Below are 15,372 nucleotides of genomic sequence, written 5' to 3'. Positions count from 1 at the left end.
TCCCCTTCTTGCCTTAGCCATGGTTCTGTGGGAGCGGGGGGCGGAAAAGAAAATGTAGACGTAAAAAATAAAGTCAGGAGAAGAAGTAGGAAAGTTAAAAAAAAGCAGGTAATAGAAAAACATTACAAAAACGCAGTAAAAGTAGAAATAAAACGCAAAATATACACTTAGGGAGAGAGAGGCAGAGATAAGAAATAAAAAAGATAAGAAAAACAGTGTAAAAAACAAAGGATTGAAAAGATTGGAGAGGGATGAATAACAAGCCCTAGAACCATGCAGAGTAAAAAAACAAGATGGCCGTGCCCATTGGCGACCGCATGGGGAAGTTTGCGTGATATTTTCACCCAAAAATGCAAACCGCACTGCTGACCGCCAGAAACGTCTTGCGAGCATGCGGAACAAGCAACTCGGCATGCTCGCGGAACTCTCTGTAGCGTTACGTAGTTTTTTTCACCGCTTCACTGAGGTTTGTGGAGGTTCGCGTAGGGCGGCAACGCCAACTCCGCTCGGGCTTAGCTTTGAGTCACAATATATAAAAATGTACATTGTGACTCAGAATGCACATTTTGTGACTTAGAATGCACATTTTGAGACTTCTTGAGAATAGATTGTTACAATTCAACAGCAATCGTGATTGCAAACAATTGTTTATATACCGAAACCTGAAAAGTGGTATCTGACTGTAAGACTTTGCTTTTTATTATTTCGCAACCTTTCTGTTGTCCGCACCTTGACCAATTTATGGATTTCTGGTAACATTTTTTCCATTTCTACCAATACTTGGGGGCTGCAGGTTTTCTTAGAAGTCTACTGTCAAAAGTTAAGGTAACCGATTACCAAGTTTGTCCAGTCATGATTCTGTCTCATGCATTTTTCTTTCACCACCCTACTGTTCCTGTCACTTTATCTCACCCTGCTTGTTAGTTTTCATACGTTTTCTTCCTTAGTCATTATCTTCCTATATTTCACTTCTTGCCTCTTATTTTCTTTTCCCGCCTGTTTATGTCTTGCTCAGGATAGATTTCTGAAGATGAAAAATAAGTCCCGGTCTCCAAACATGAGTGGCAATGACCACGAGCTGCAACCCTGGTACAAATTAGGCACCAGTGTCCCACCTACTCTTTGGGATAGTTGCCTTCACTAACTAGTGCCTACCGCCCCTTTGAAGGTACAGATCGTTGTTGTGGAGATGTGGTATCCTTTTGTGTTTGCAAAATCTTTAAGTCATATTAATGTTCTGGTAGGACTTGGAATGTTCGGGTCGGATGCTCTGGTAGTTGGATGAGTTGAGGATCTAAGTGGATGGGGCTTAGAATCAAACATATGGGATTTAGCCATATCAGTGCGAGTCCTGGCTACTTACACTGGTGACGAGGATGGGATAGGAACCGATGCATGTAAATCACAATAGATTAGCATTTTTGGCTGATTAAAGGATGAAAAGAATAAAAGTTGGTGACTGGGTCTTGGGGATGCCCCTGGAGACCACCTCCTTCCATGGGTGATTAGTTTCTGATGCAGAGCAGTATTACAATGATGATGTTTACATACTTCAATACAGTAGGCGGGCAAAAGAAAAGGTTGAAACAGATATCCCCGTAATCTTTTTCTACCGTTGTAAAATAAACACTTCCCATAATCGTTTATGTGATAACACTCGTAGAAAAAATTACTGAAATCCTGCTGTGTTTTAGAAATCACGCCGTGTTTTGTGTACTGTTCCAATGTGATAAAATGTATTCCATGAACTGAATAGTACCAAACATCACGGGATAGGTTGCAGATGACCCAGATTTCAGACGTCATTTGCAAGTATCTCCTTGAAACTACAAAACTTGTTTTAGAATATGTTTTCAAAATATTACACTAACAATAATTAGAAGATACAATCAAGTCATGGGAAGGTTAATGTGGTGAAACAGGTTAATGTGGTGACACACAACACTAATAAAAATAACTAAAGTATATGTAGCAAGGTCAGGATTCTCTGAGGTGTTTTGTTTCAAACGCACTACCTAGAATGATTTAGGCCAATATAAGAATGGGTCTTGTGGTCACAAAACCTGCGATTCACAACATTACGGGCTTTGAGTCACAATGCATAAAAAGCCAGGTACATTGTGGCTCGGAATGTATATTTTGTGACTCACTAAGAATCACTACAGATCATTACAAATCATTCAACAACAATTGTGATTGCAAACAATTGCTTATATACCCATAACCGAAAAGTGGTACTCAATTGCAGAGTGAAAACCATCTGTGACACATAACGTTTGCTTTGTGAATGAAAGCTGTGGGTTTTGGGGGACAACTCAGCAGCCTAGGAGACTGCTGCATGCTCCCCAATACACTTCTCATCACACCAATTTTTAGATCTGGCCTTAGAGCCAGATTATTGCTTTTCCCCAAAAAATGTCCATGATATATCTACGTCAAGGACTTTTGATCAGCAGGCTTCATCCATTGGTCTATTTAGCTGCCATTCACATTTTGCTTTCACCCATCACAATATACAACGTGGGCAACAGACCAGACGACTTTATCTATTGACTCTCTTCAGTTTGACTGACTGTGCAAAGCCTGTACACATTGTTCACATATTTACATTAACCCATTTGGCGCTAATGACAAGGTCAGCTCGTCATGGGCGTAACCTGCGCTACGCGGATGACGAGCTGACCTTGTCACGTAACGCGGGATTTTCAAAATCGCAGCGCGCAGCGGGAAAATCGCTAGCGCGCATGCGGTTATCAGCAGTATCACAGCTGGTCCAAAGTGTGCTTTTTAAATTTATTTTTGATAAACATTAAACACTGGGGGTGGGGACCTAATTCATAAAGGCAATGAGGTCACTTAGGGATCGCCAGGGGTTGCAGCTGCGACCCCTGGCTTGCCTTCTGTGACCCCTAGCACATTGCTTGCATAACCTGACCTCACAGAATAATAATACACTTGTGAAACAATTAAGTATTGTTTCAATTGGATGGCAGTCAAAAGGGCTGTGTCTTCTGCTGCTTCAGAGCATAAAAAGGAAGCGAGAAAAACAGGAGATAGTAGGGGAAAGAGAGGGGATAGAGGGGAAAGATGTTTAAAGAAAGGAGGAAAAACATAAACAAAGAGCAGAAAGAGGGCATCACAAAGAGACAGGTTGGGAGACAAAAGCAGTGGTGTGTATCTGTGTGTGAGAGAGAGGGGTTAAAGAGACATCAAAGAGAGGTGACAGGTATGATGAGCTACAGAAAAGCGTGAAAGATAGTGAGGTAGGTGAAAAGGATGAATGGATGGATAAGGTCAGGGCGGGGGGAAGACCAGGGGATGACAGTATGAGTGATAATGATAGATAGATATAAGAAAGAGATACTTAGTAAAGACAGAGAGGGTGAGACAGGTGTGAGACTAGTAACAAAGAGATAGCTGGTGGTGGACAACTGAGAGGCAGGTGGGTGTTGGTGAGGCTTGTAAGAAAGATACACCTCAGAGATGGACAGGGAAGACAAGTAATAAAGAGGCAGCTAGGAGAGATCGGGGATGCAGATGAGAGACTTCTTATAAAGAGTGTTCACAGAGAATGAGAGGCGGAAGGTGAGAAGAGAGTTGAGAGAGGTAACAGAGACAATGACGAGAGTGACAGCTCTGAGGTAAGGGAAGAAGGGTGTAATAAAGAAGTGGGATAAAGGGACAGGTTACAAAGACAACTCAACTAAGAGGAGTAGAGAGGTGGACAAATGAGAAAGTGGCAGCTGAAAGATGGAGACATTTGAGAGTGTGTTGCAAAAGTGACAGAGGAGAATGGGAGATAGAGCTGGGATAAAGCTTAGAAAGAGACAGAAAAGACACCTGAAGGAGAGGCTTGGAGAAGGAAAGGTGAGAAATAAGGAGGTGATATTTAGGCTGAGACAGGTGAGAAAGAGTCAGGTAAAAGAGTAAGAGAGGTGGCAGAAAGGTGAAAGATGAAAAATGCAAAAAAGAGTTAAAATAGGTGGGAAAGTCAGACGTGGTATATTATAAAGAGATCAATGAGGAAGGCACAGTAGACATAGTTGAGGGGACAGGATGGGTACGGAAGAAGCAGCAACAGGTTAGGAAAACAGGTGAGTGAGAGGTAATAAAACATACAGACAGTTGATAGACAGTTGAGGGGACGGTCACAGCAAGTCAAAGGTCCTATGACATCACCTCCTGTGATGTCATTGGTTTTAAAGGGGAAGTGATGTCACTTCTGTTATCCCTGGCAATTGTGGTGAATCGACTCCCATGCACAAAGGTAACTTACACTTTAGAGTAATTAGCACTTTTGAGTAAGTTTAGAATGTTTTGCTTATTCACAAAATCCCAGTAAAAGTTACTACTAAAAAACAACAGCAGTAGGTCCGGCACCACATATTGCCAACTACTGCTACATCCTTTCACAGAAAAAAATGAAGTTAGGGAATTAAAAAAATACCCATAGGAAATAATGCTAAATTAAATTATTCAAAATAGTTACAAATATAAATTAATATAATTTAACCAAAAAAAACATATAAAATAGAACATATTATTTAAATATAAAATCGGTTAACACCCAATTTTGAATTTTAAAATTAAAATAATATTTTTACAAAAATGAAAATACATTAATTGTAATCATATATGTCACTTTTATTAATTGTTAAAGCATAGTAAAAAATATTTTTTTTCTCTAGGTGATATTTTATTTTTTAATTAAACTTCCATGTAAAGTTCCTACTCTCTCACGCAGTCCACTTCCTGGTTTCTAACTTTCATCCCTTTAGGTTTGACTCTGTCTCTGTTTTCACGCTTTATTGATATTTGCCTCCTTGCTAGTACCCTGGAGAGACCTGTAAACATATAAATGACATTTATGTTTTTTGAGGTGTGGAAATAGTCTTAGTAAGAAGGACTCTGGTGTTTGTCCTTTATGTGTACTCCTATTTTTGTTTTAAGTCTGGATCTCCTCCTTTTATTTTGGTTTCAGCCTGGGCTGTCATGGATCCTGTGATAACACTCTGCATTATCCTCCCTACATCTAGAACACACTGCTGCAGCTCTCTTGTTTATCTTATACATTTTTGCCAGGTATGATGTATGTCCTCAACATAAAATTGAGCTGAATCGTTTGAAGCAAGTGTTTTTGATACCATGGTTGTGACACTTGGGATCCTACCCAGTCTTCATCTTCATGGAGGTATCAATATCTGCTGATCACTTGTTATTTAGGGCATGCAGTGTACATTTTCCTAATCTAGGTGCGCACCTTAACTAAAGTGTCAGAGATCACTTTACTGATGCTGTACCAACTCTCTGAAATTTCTGTGGGCCCCACTAAGACTTCCAGTTTATATTCCTACACTTGTAGGCATTCTTTCTGTCCCCCTTGGAGAACAGTCCCAGTATTCCTGAAAGCGGAACTTCAGGTGTTTATGATGTCAGCACGTGTGTCAATTAAAGACGTCTTACTCAGCAATTCCAGAGAACGTTTACCTGATGTGGCATGACCCCATTCTCCCCCCTGATCTTTTACCTCATTATTGGTGTTAAGGTACGCTGACTAGCTTCTGTCACACCTATCGTCCCCATTTATCAACCTGTCAACTGTATCTGTGCAGCGCGGTAGTACAGCTCATAATATTCCAACACAGCTTTGAGTTCCCGCAGAATCCCATGGGATTCGCTTTGGTAGTGCAGAAAGTAATTTGACCTTTTTTGATAAAGCATTCTTCCCAGTCACAGATGGCAGCAGCATTCTCCAGTGAGTCACACTGCCTTTTGAGGCAACCAATGCCGATTTAGCGTTGCTATCAAACCCGCTTGTCTCTGAGGGATAGCTCTATACCCATAGATAATGATAATCTTCAGATCCTGTCTGGAGTACTGTTCTTTTTATATCTTGATACATTTGGGATATGCCAGATTTAGTCCAATTCTCCAATTCACCTGGAGGCTTGATACCTTACCAAAGTCCTCTAGTGCCTTGATACTTTGGTCTGTTACAGGTTACACATAAATTACACATAATGGTATGTCATCCAAGTAGAATGACTTGACAAGTTTTTGGTCTTCAACAGTCACTTCTGTATTCCTGCCTCAAAGTTAAAGTATATTTGTGAACACTTCCACTACTAAGGTGAAAATGAGAGGCAACAGGGACAACTGCAATAGACAGGGGACAACTGCAATAGATAGGAACATGATCTGACCTGCCTTGTCCCTTGCTCTTGGCTCTGCATGCAGCATGGAACGTGCGGCCTAATCACATCTTACACAAGATTGAAAATAGATAATTCCAGTTCAGTATCTATTGTCCACAGTCAATGCCCTGGCGGCAGGGCAGAAATCCCTCCATGATCTGGATCAATCACCTAATATTAATAAATGAATTACGTTTAGGTATAAATCAGCACTGGTCAGAGTGAACCAGATGAGGGGCATAGCGGAGCAATCTATTGGCCAAAATCTTGATCAGGACATTTAGTCAGTGTTGTGCTTTGAAATAACCACGGCATTTCTGATGGGTCCTGCCCCGGTTTCAACAGAGGTATCAGAACTACCACTCGAGTAACAGGATGCAGGCGCTAGTGTTACATTGCTGTATTATGTATGAAAATAAATTTCAATAGGGTGGTCATCAGAGTCAGGGGTTTTGACTTTTGCTAGCCCTTTGACTGATACATTTATATCTAGCACTGTTCTGTCCGCTTCCAGCTCTTCAAGCACTTTGTCAGGACTACTAGTTTTGCCCTCTCAGTGTAATTGTCAAAAGATTGCTACTCACTGTGTCACACGATTTATAAAGGGCAGATTAGTGCTGAGCAAATGCCTGGTTAATCTCTTCCTGTGATTGTACTAAGTATATACCTGTTGTTTTGATGCCGGTGCCACTTAAAGAGCCTATCCTGCAGTCTTTCCTTATCTCATTCACTGTGTGACCTAACTTTATATTCAGGGGGTGTTTGGTGTGTTACACCTCCCTAATAAAATATATTTTCTGATGAATAGTTGGGCACAGGTGCTTTTAGTCGGGTATGGTGAGGTGTCTGTTGGTTTTCACCTGGGGTATTTGCATGCTCACACTGCCAAAAACACACACACACTCCAATTATTGTGTTTTTTTAACTTATTACTCATATCAGTCTGCATTCCTCTCCTTTTTCACTGCCTCTTAACCCCTTCCGTGCTCATGACGATCTCAGCTCGTCATGATGCACGGTGCTTGTGTGCTCATGACGAGCTGAGCTCGTCATGACCACACCCATTCCTATTATTGTCCAGCACAGGAGAGGAATATCAATAGCAGCCATGAGGTTAAACTCCTCTCATGCACCCTGCTTGTCATATAATGGATTGTAACATTATATGCCAGCGTGATTGTCAGGAAATATGAAACTTACACCCCTCCCATTTTAATGACCAAGCTACAACCCTGCTTATAGGACCGATAATCAAAACAGCCATGCCTCTGAATGAGTTGAGCCAAGCTTTCTTATCGTCAACAATTGTTCCTGTTTAAAGTGGGTCTTAGGGCCTTCCCCTTTCAAGACTTTTCAGTGTATGTTCCTTTGTATCTGTTTCTCTACATTTTTTCTCTGAGTTTTTTATAGCACAAACTTGTCCCAAAGATATCAGAGTGCTTTGTACTACCACCAGTTGAATTACAGAGAGACACATTCATTTTGTTAGGCATGGGGAGATTTGCCCAGAATTACAGGATGTTGAGCAGCCCTTGCCGAGACTCCAACCCGGTTCCCCAGCTTCGAGGTCGACTGCTCTCCCCAACTAGAAGGCTGTCTCTCTCCAGGTACATCTGTATAAAATTCCCTTATATTATTGCCTTAAAGGCTTCCCATCAGCCAAAGCACTTGATCTATCCCCCAAACTAACTATGAAATACTGTCTCCCATTTCACTTAGGGAGTTCTTAAATGTTGAGCCCTTTTAGGTTGTAACCTTGATCCTCAAAATGGGAACCATCATCCTGAGTTTATCCCATTGTATAGTAAGCAGGTGGGGGTTATGGTCCATTATTGTTCTGCCAAAGGGCAAAGTGAGGCTGAGTGGTGCATGTCATCTTATCACATCAGACTTGCAAATCATGCATCGTGAAATAGTATAAATAATTTATATTGTCAGATTTAAAGCTCTCCATGAGTCTATCATCCCCTAGTGTGTCAGTCATTCTTTCAGGAGGCAGAACATCCTCAGTACTGTAAAATTAGGCAGGAGTAGGATCTGTCTAGCTCCAGGTCTAATACACTTTTAAGGGCTCCCCCAATCACCTGGGGGGTAAGGTGCTACTTCTGCTAATTCTTTTGACATTTCCCCAGAGAATGTTGCATGGTCAAAAGTGTGTTCGTGTTGTGCGTATATATTGTCTAGTAACAGTTCTCTTCTGTCTAATCTACCACTCAGAACTCACATTGCACCCCTGTGTGCCGGTGAGGGGTTTAGTAACCTAGAATGTAACCCCTGGCTGTACCGACACCAATATGCCCCTGGTGTATGTGGAAAGTATCATATAATGTAATTGGCCTCAACAGCGCTTCAGTATCACTATCCATTCCTTCTTTGTAAAGTGTATCTCCTACAGAAGGCTACATGTGCACCTTGTTCTCTAAATGTACAATAGTGTTTAATATATTTTGAAAGCTTTGTTCAGCCATGCAACATTCCATGCAAGGAACTTGTACTATGCTAAGACATTTATTTATATATTATTGGAAGTGAGCCATCCCATTCAGCCTGTCTTTCCTTGACCAGTCAGCAGTGCTTAGCAGTTGTTCTATCAGCCCAGCTTTCCCTGTCTTCAGAACTCCTTTCAACTTTATAAAAATAAATCCCTCTAACAACCCCACCCGAGCTCCGGATGACAATGGCACTCGATTCAGGTAAAACTATCAAAAGTCTTTCAAGTACACATCGGTACCCAATAGTCAGATGCTATGTGTTTCATGAGGAGGTATGTTTATAAGTTATTCTGCTCACTATCTCCACCGGTCACAACCAAGCCAAGGTGAGTGTCTCCAGCCCTTGGCAACAACCTTCACAGAAGGACCATTGGCGTCTGTTGTGTCGGAGGTTTAGACCGTCATTCCTCAGAGTAGGTAGTCCTCTGTCCTTTAAATCATTGTCGGAAGTGGCAGTTTTGGCAGAGTCTATTTCTACATTCAAATAATCTCTAGAAGCATCCAACATCTGATGGGCTCTTGTCTCACAGTCCTGACGACGCTGTCATTTCATGTTCTCTGTCTCGTGCTTGTTGTGGTGGAGGATTCCTGGGTGGTGTCCTACTGTTTCAGGATCTTTTTACTCTTCACTGATTAGTTGGGTGTATACGTCCCTTTCCAGGTTCAGATGTTGTTTCCTAGTATCAGGCCTGCTGAGGATAAATGAAAAAGTATGTTTTATTGTCCAGCATCCACCTCAATTTACCAAGGAAGAGCAGTGTGCATTTCATATTCAGATCTCTGAGTTGGTACTTCACTGCTAAAAATGATGTTCTGTGTTGTGCTGTGTCGGCTGCCAAGTATTCTGGAAAGATCATAACATTGATTATGAGGATTTTCAATGGAAATTAATTTTGTTTTTTAAATGAAACCCTTTTGTCCTGTAAGCCTTCCATTATGATCTTAGCCAATATTTGGGTTGAGGGAGCCGGGTTCCATGTTCTAGACTTACTCTGGAACCCTTGGCCGATGGGTCTTTGTTGTCTGCTTGTAAGAGTGGAGGGGAGAGAAATTCATTTGGCAATTATACATTACAATTACCCATGACGCTAAGGAACACAAACTCCTGACCCAAATTTTAGTATATTTATTATAAAACCAGGAAAAGTTGGACATACAAACACCTCAAGATGAGAGTATAAAGGTACATAGGCAATAATACAGAACCAATCATACAAGTGAAATTATGACAGTGCAACATGCACAGAATGACCAATTCAAAAATCGTCACACAGATAATTATTGTGCCTACATCAAGATCCCCCTTCATTGGCAGTTTGTGGAACAAAAACCTTAGTCTGTCCCTATTCTACCGTCAGCGTGATATCCCTACTTACCGTTTCCCCAGGCAAGTCCCCAAATAGGTGTCAGCACATGAAGTCTTCCTAAGAAGCACACTCACGTTGAATGGGTGGAGTAGCATAAAGCTACAGAGCTCGTTCTAAGATGCTCCCCTCTCTCCTGGTATAGCAGAAGTCCCCAGGCTCTGTCCCTAAACCCAATGTAAAAATCGAAATCACAACCTCAAACACATCACAAGACTGCCTCATCCATTCAGGCACCTCCTTGTAAGTAACTTTCCATGAAGCAACGGTGCTCTCCAACTCTTGCTCGATGATCTTGGTTCCCAGGCCATCTCAGATGGGAAAGAACACCTCCTACATTATCAGCACCACTGTTCAAAGGCATCCTCTCCTCCCTTTGTCTAGCTCCTGAAACAAAGACGTTATTTTAAATAACTAGGACGAATTCTTGCACCTGCAACAGAAATGTGAAAAGAGGAAAATTCCACATGCACATGAATTCTAATAGCAACCTTTAACATGACAGTGAACAGGGAGATACGAAAGTTAGGCCTACCAAGTTCAGCCAACATATAAACGGTACACAAGTTTTAGAATACAAGCATATATGGATCATTAATATCAACACATTGCACAAGCATTAGTATAGAAAACATTCATTAGTCATGAATATACTTCTACACATTTAAAGTTTCATCTAAAGACGGGCAACTACAACTTTAATTCTTTGTCCAACATGAAGAAAATACCTAACACTTCACTTACACGTTAATACAATACACGATCTAATATCCTAATGTTAATACAACAACAGATTTTATGCGGATCCAAACAATCTGTGATTATAATGCACCCCTACAATTGAAAAGCAAAATTGCGCTCTATCAGGGTGAAATTGGCAATGTCAGTGGGCTTGTGAAGAATTGAGATTTCGAAAGTGCAAACTCATACAGTTCTGCATACAATTGGATCTGAGATTAGACAGTCACACACTTCTGATAGGATATATGAAGTGCATCCCATGCTGCAAAACCCTAGAGAGAAGCCACTTCCACCGTATTGGCTCCCACCCAAAGCGGAGTCTCATCCGCTAGTCTGCCCTTGCATTGGATTGGTTATAGTGCCTCTCTCCAAAGATCAATTTCATGATTGTAGAAGGCCTGATAGAAGGGAGTATGAGCTGATTTTCCATTCTTCAGGTGGATAAAGATGGATCAGTGCCTAATCTTAAAATGCTATTCTTTGAGCAAAAGCAGGTAAGAGGCATGGCAGGTAAGAGGCAGCTAGATGTATGACATATAGTAAAGGATATTCATGGGGTATTTCCTTCCCACAGACAAACCAGCATCCAGCGGTTTAGTGAGTGAAAAAAAGGTTGGAGGAACATGATGGGTTAGTTTTGAAGAGTGTATATGTAGAAAATTGGGTTATTAGTTGAGAGGGGTGGAATTCCCACTCAATTAATAAACACAATCCTTGTGAGGGTAGAGCCAAAAGTCACTAACTCTCTGGCAACTTAGCACAGATGCAGTCAGGCTTAACTTAGAGGCAATGTATAAAGCATTTATGCAATGCTCAAACAGAGATAGAGTGAATCGCAACACAAGAATAATCCCAAACTAATTTATAGAGACTTTTTAAATAAATAAAATGGCATTGAAATAATAATAATCTGGTCAGTAGAACTTGAGTTATGAGGTTTTTAATGTTTAGGTAAAAACAGCACCAAAAAACACTAGGAGCTAACTGTGGGTATCTGGTCACCCTGGACAGAGACAAAGCCACAAGTTCAGGCTGACCACAATGGAGAGCCGGTCAGGCACAGGACCAAGCTCACCCCACTGCGAGTTGTAAGTTTTTGTCTGTGAAGAGATATCTACACTGTGTGACCATACAAGGCCCTGCATTGCTCGGTGTCAGATCCAGTCAAACTCTCAGCTGAGCAGGATGCTGATGCCTTCAGATAGGAGCTGTACAGCTCTAGGAGGATCGGCATAGCACTGTGTTGGATCTGATGCAGCTTTCAGACAGGTACGGCATAGTGTGACTCTGCAAGGCTTTGCATTACTGGGTGTCAGTTCCAATGAAGCCTTCGATTCGGAGCTGCTCGACTTTGCGGGTTACTGTATCAATATCTGATGGAAACTTCAGTTCAGCTGCAAGAAGTTCACTCTGAATCGAGTCAAGTCTCCAGGACCTAGTGGACTCACATCTACAGTGGTCAGTAGAGGGGACCAGATCATGTTTAGCGAGTCTGGTCAACTGGAAAGCATAAAGGGCCTTTGGAAGCTTCCTGTGTCCCTGTGGCTCAAACAGAAGGTCAGCTAACTGACCCATGAAGTCGCTTCTGGGGGTCCTGTATTTGAGGCAAGCAGGTCCAGTCTATGTTATTCAGACAGCAGGGCATTACTCCTTCTGAATCTTCCACAGGTCTAGCAGTGTTCTGAGGAGAGGCTCTGAAGGTAGGTGTCACTTTTATCCCCAGTGCCAGCATGTGCATGGGGGATTCCCCCTTTGTTTAACCATTCTGCCTTCCTGGGTTTGTCTCCAACTGTCAAGAGTAAGAAAGCGCAGGCAGTGCTATGTGTGAGCTAAATTTCGCAGTGGAAAGGCAGGCAGCCCTTAGAAGTCAGGAATGGTGTGGGCAAGCCCTGACGCTACACTTTAAAGCTCAGTAATGCTGAGTACAACTCCACACAACATCCTGCACAGGAGGAGAACACCCTGCCCCGCACCCAAGGCCCCTTTGTTCCATAAAACACTACAGGAGAGCCATTGAAAGTCATATGGCTCTGGACACTTGAGGAATGGCATATGCGGTTTAGACAGAAATACACCAACATTCTAAATGTGCTATTTTCAGAATTATAACTTACAATCTAACTTTCCATTAAAGAGGATATCAATTTTTTTTTTTTTTTTTGTGGAAACAACATTTTTCTATCTGGTCTAAACTGAAGTAATCACTGATCGTGTGTAATAAATTAACAAAGTGTTAGTCTGTTGGCGAGATAACCTTACAACAGTTTAAAAATGACTTTAGAAGTTTTTAACTGTCAGGACATGTAAAATTTACATACACATATCCTACATTTTAAATACCATGCACCCCACCCTATGAGAATTTAGGGCCTGCCTTAGAGGTGACTTATAAGTATTAAAAAAAAAAGTTTTAGTCAAGGTCAAAATTGCAGCTTAAAACTGCACTACAGTCTGCAGTGACAGCCCTATAACATGTTTTATAGAGGTACTTTAGTGGGTGGCACAATGAGTGCTGCAGCCCACTAGTAGCGTTGAATTTACAGGCCCTGGGAACATGCAGTACCACATACTGGGAACTTATAAGCAAATTAGGTGTACCACTAATGTGCAGGCCAATATTACTATGTTTCAGGGTGTGAGGATAAGCAGTTTTGCCACTGGTTAGCAGGGGTAAAATACACAGAGTCATAATGGTAAACAAAAATGACTTCAGCAAAACAAGGGAGTGAAAGCAAAATGTCTGGTGGAATACCATACCAAGGATGCCAGGTCTAACAATATACAAATTTGGGGAAGAAGGCAATTCATTTAATAGTACCTTGTTTGAACATAGATTGGGGACATCTGAACCAATAATTCACTATTGGACCAGGCCCTCTCTGCAGGGGCACCCCCAAACATTTTGCCATTTTCCCACCATTGTTGCTGAATTCATTGTTGTTGGCCTTAGGACTCTGTGTACTTAATCACTGCTAACCAGTGGTAAAGAGCTTGTGCTCTCTGCCCTAATAATTTTAAAACTGACTTGTGCATAATTAGCCTATTTAATTTTCCTGTCCCTTGTGGAGTGACATACCATATACCCTGGGCATGTAAATTAAAGGCTGCTAATGAGCCTGCTGCACTTATTGTGCCCCTTAAAACATGTCCCAGGCCTGCCATTGCTGCCTGAATGTAGTTTTAAAGTGCCAATTGGCAACATAACCCCCTTGCCAAGCAATAAACTCCACCTTTATTGCATATGTCACCCTAATTTGAACCAGTGACTTCCAGTGCTCAACACCAGCACTATATTGCCAACACCGGTACTTATAACTAGGGGTGAGTGATATACTCCTCTCCGCCGGCGGTGATTATTGAGTTTTACCGTTTCACATCCAATTTGGAGAACAATTTGGCAAAAAATCTGCCAACCACCTGCAGAGCAGAGTTAACTGGTGCGCTAGCTCACCCTGTGTGTTGAGCCTGAGCCAATGGAAGTTCCCCGAACCCCATTGGTCGGTTATTGTGCTAAAGATTCAGCACATAGGGTCCAAATGCCTGAGCATTAGGTACCCACATTTGTCAGAATTCGTGGCCAATGTGGATAGGCTATTAGGATGGCAGATAAGGTAAGGGTGGAATGTTACTGGTGTTACAGGAAAAACACACTGATTGGTTTCCTGAACTTGCAAGTTCAGATTTGCCGAAATGTAATTGGCCATGTGAATCCGGATGTGGACCTGGTCAGTTAACCAAAGTGCATCCAGAAGTGAGATGGTGGAAAAGAAGTGCTAGTACATGTGAAAGTAATGTAAAGTGCAGGCGTATACACCACCAGACTCTGGCGGCCCTCCACCTTGCTTGTTAGCAGGGAGCAGCAGGAGGTATCTGAAACCTGCTCCAGGACTGCCCGGGGAGCATGTTCACTGCCCTCTGGGCCATGCACTCCCTCAGCTTGTGTGTGAAGCTGAAGAACAAAATGTACGGCGGTGGCTTGAGTGTGGAAGTAAAACTGGTTGTTTCCAGGTGTGGAGGGAGGAAGAGGCAGGAGGGACATGCTGCAAGGAGCAGAAGTTCAGTTCCCTTGGCTATGGAAAGGCACACAATCCTTGTCTCCCCTCTGCACTTCTCCTGCAAAGTCAATTGGATAGCTCCCAGCCCCGAGAAGGAACATGGTTACTTTGGAGGCACACCCCAGCTTGCCCTCTCTTGGAAAGAACATGTGCACTATCATTGTGTACCCCTGTGCACCGGCGACTGCAAACACAGCCTGGCCGGGGCTCAAGATCAGTGTGGTGGGGACCAGTGGCATGCCAAAATAGATGAGTCTCTTTAGTTGCTACATTATATGCAGTAACTGTACTACATTGTGCACATGTCAACCTGCAATCAAATATATGTACAAGACCCAGGATTTATGAAAAAATTATTTTAGAATATTTAGCTTATGTACATTTATATATTTCTTCCAATTGCTTCACCATTCACTTGAATGTGCTCTATGCCTCCCTAAATACTAAAGTATTTTATGTATTTATCCTTGTTTCTAATACAGCATACCTCTTTTGCACCACTCACTGTGTCCTCGCCCGAGGTAAG

Source organism: Lissotriton helveticus, chromosome 2_1, assembly GCF_964261635.1.
Source record: "Lissotriton helveticus chromosome 2_1, aLisHel1.1, whole genome shotgun sequence".
Classification (NCBI taxonomy): Eukaryota; Metazoa; Chordata; class Amphibia; order Caudata; family Salamandridae; genus Lissotriton; species Lissotriton helveticus.
Note: the sequence above shows the minus strand (reverse complement) of the source record.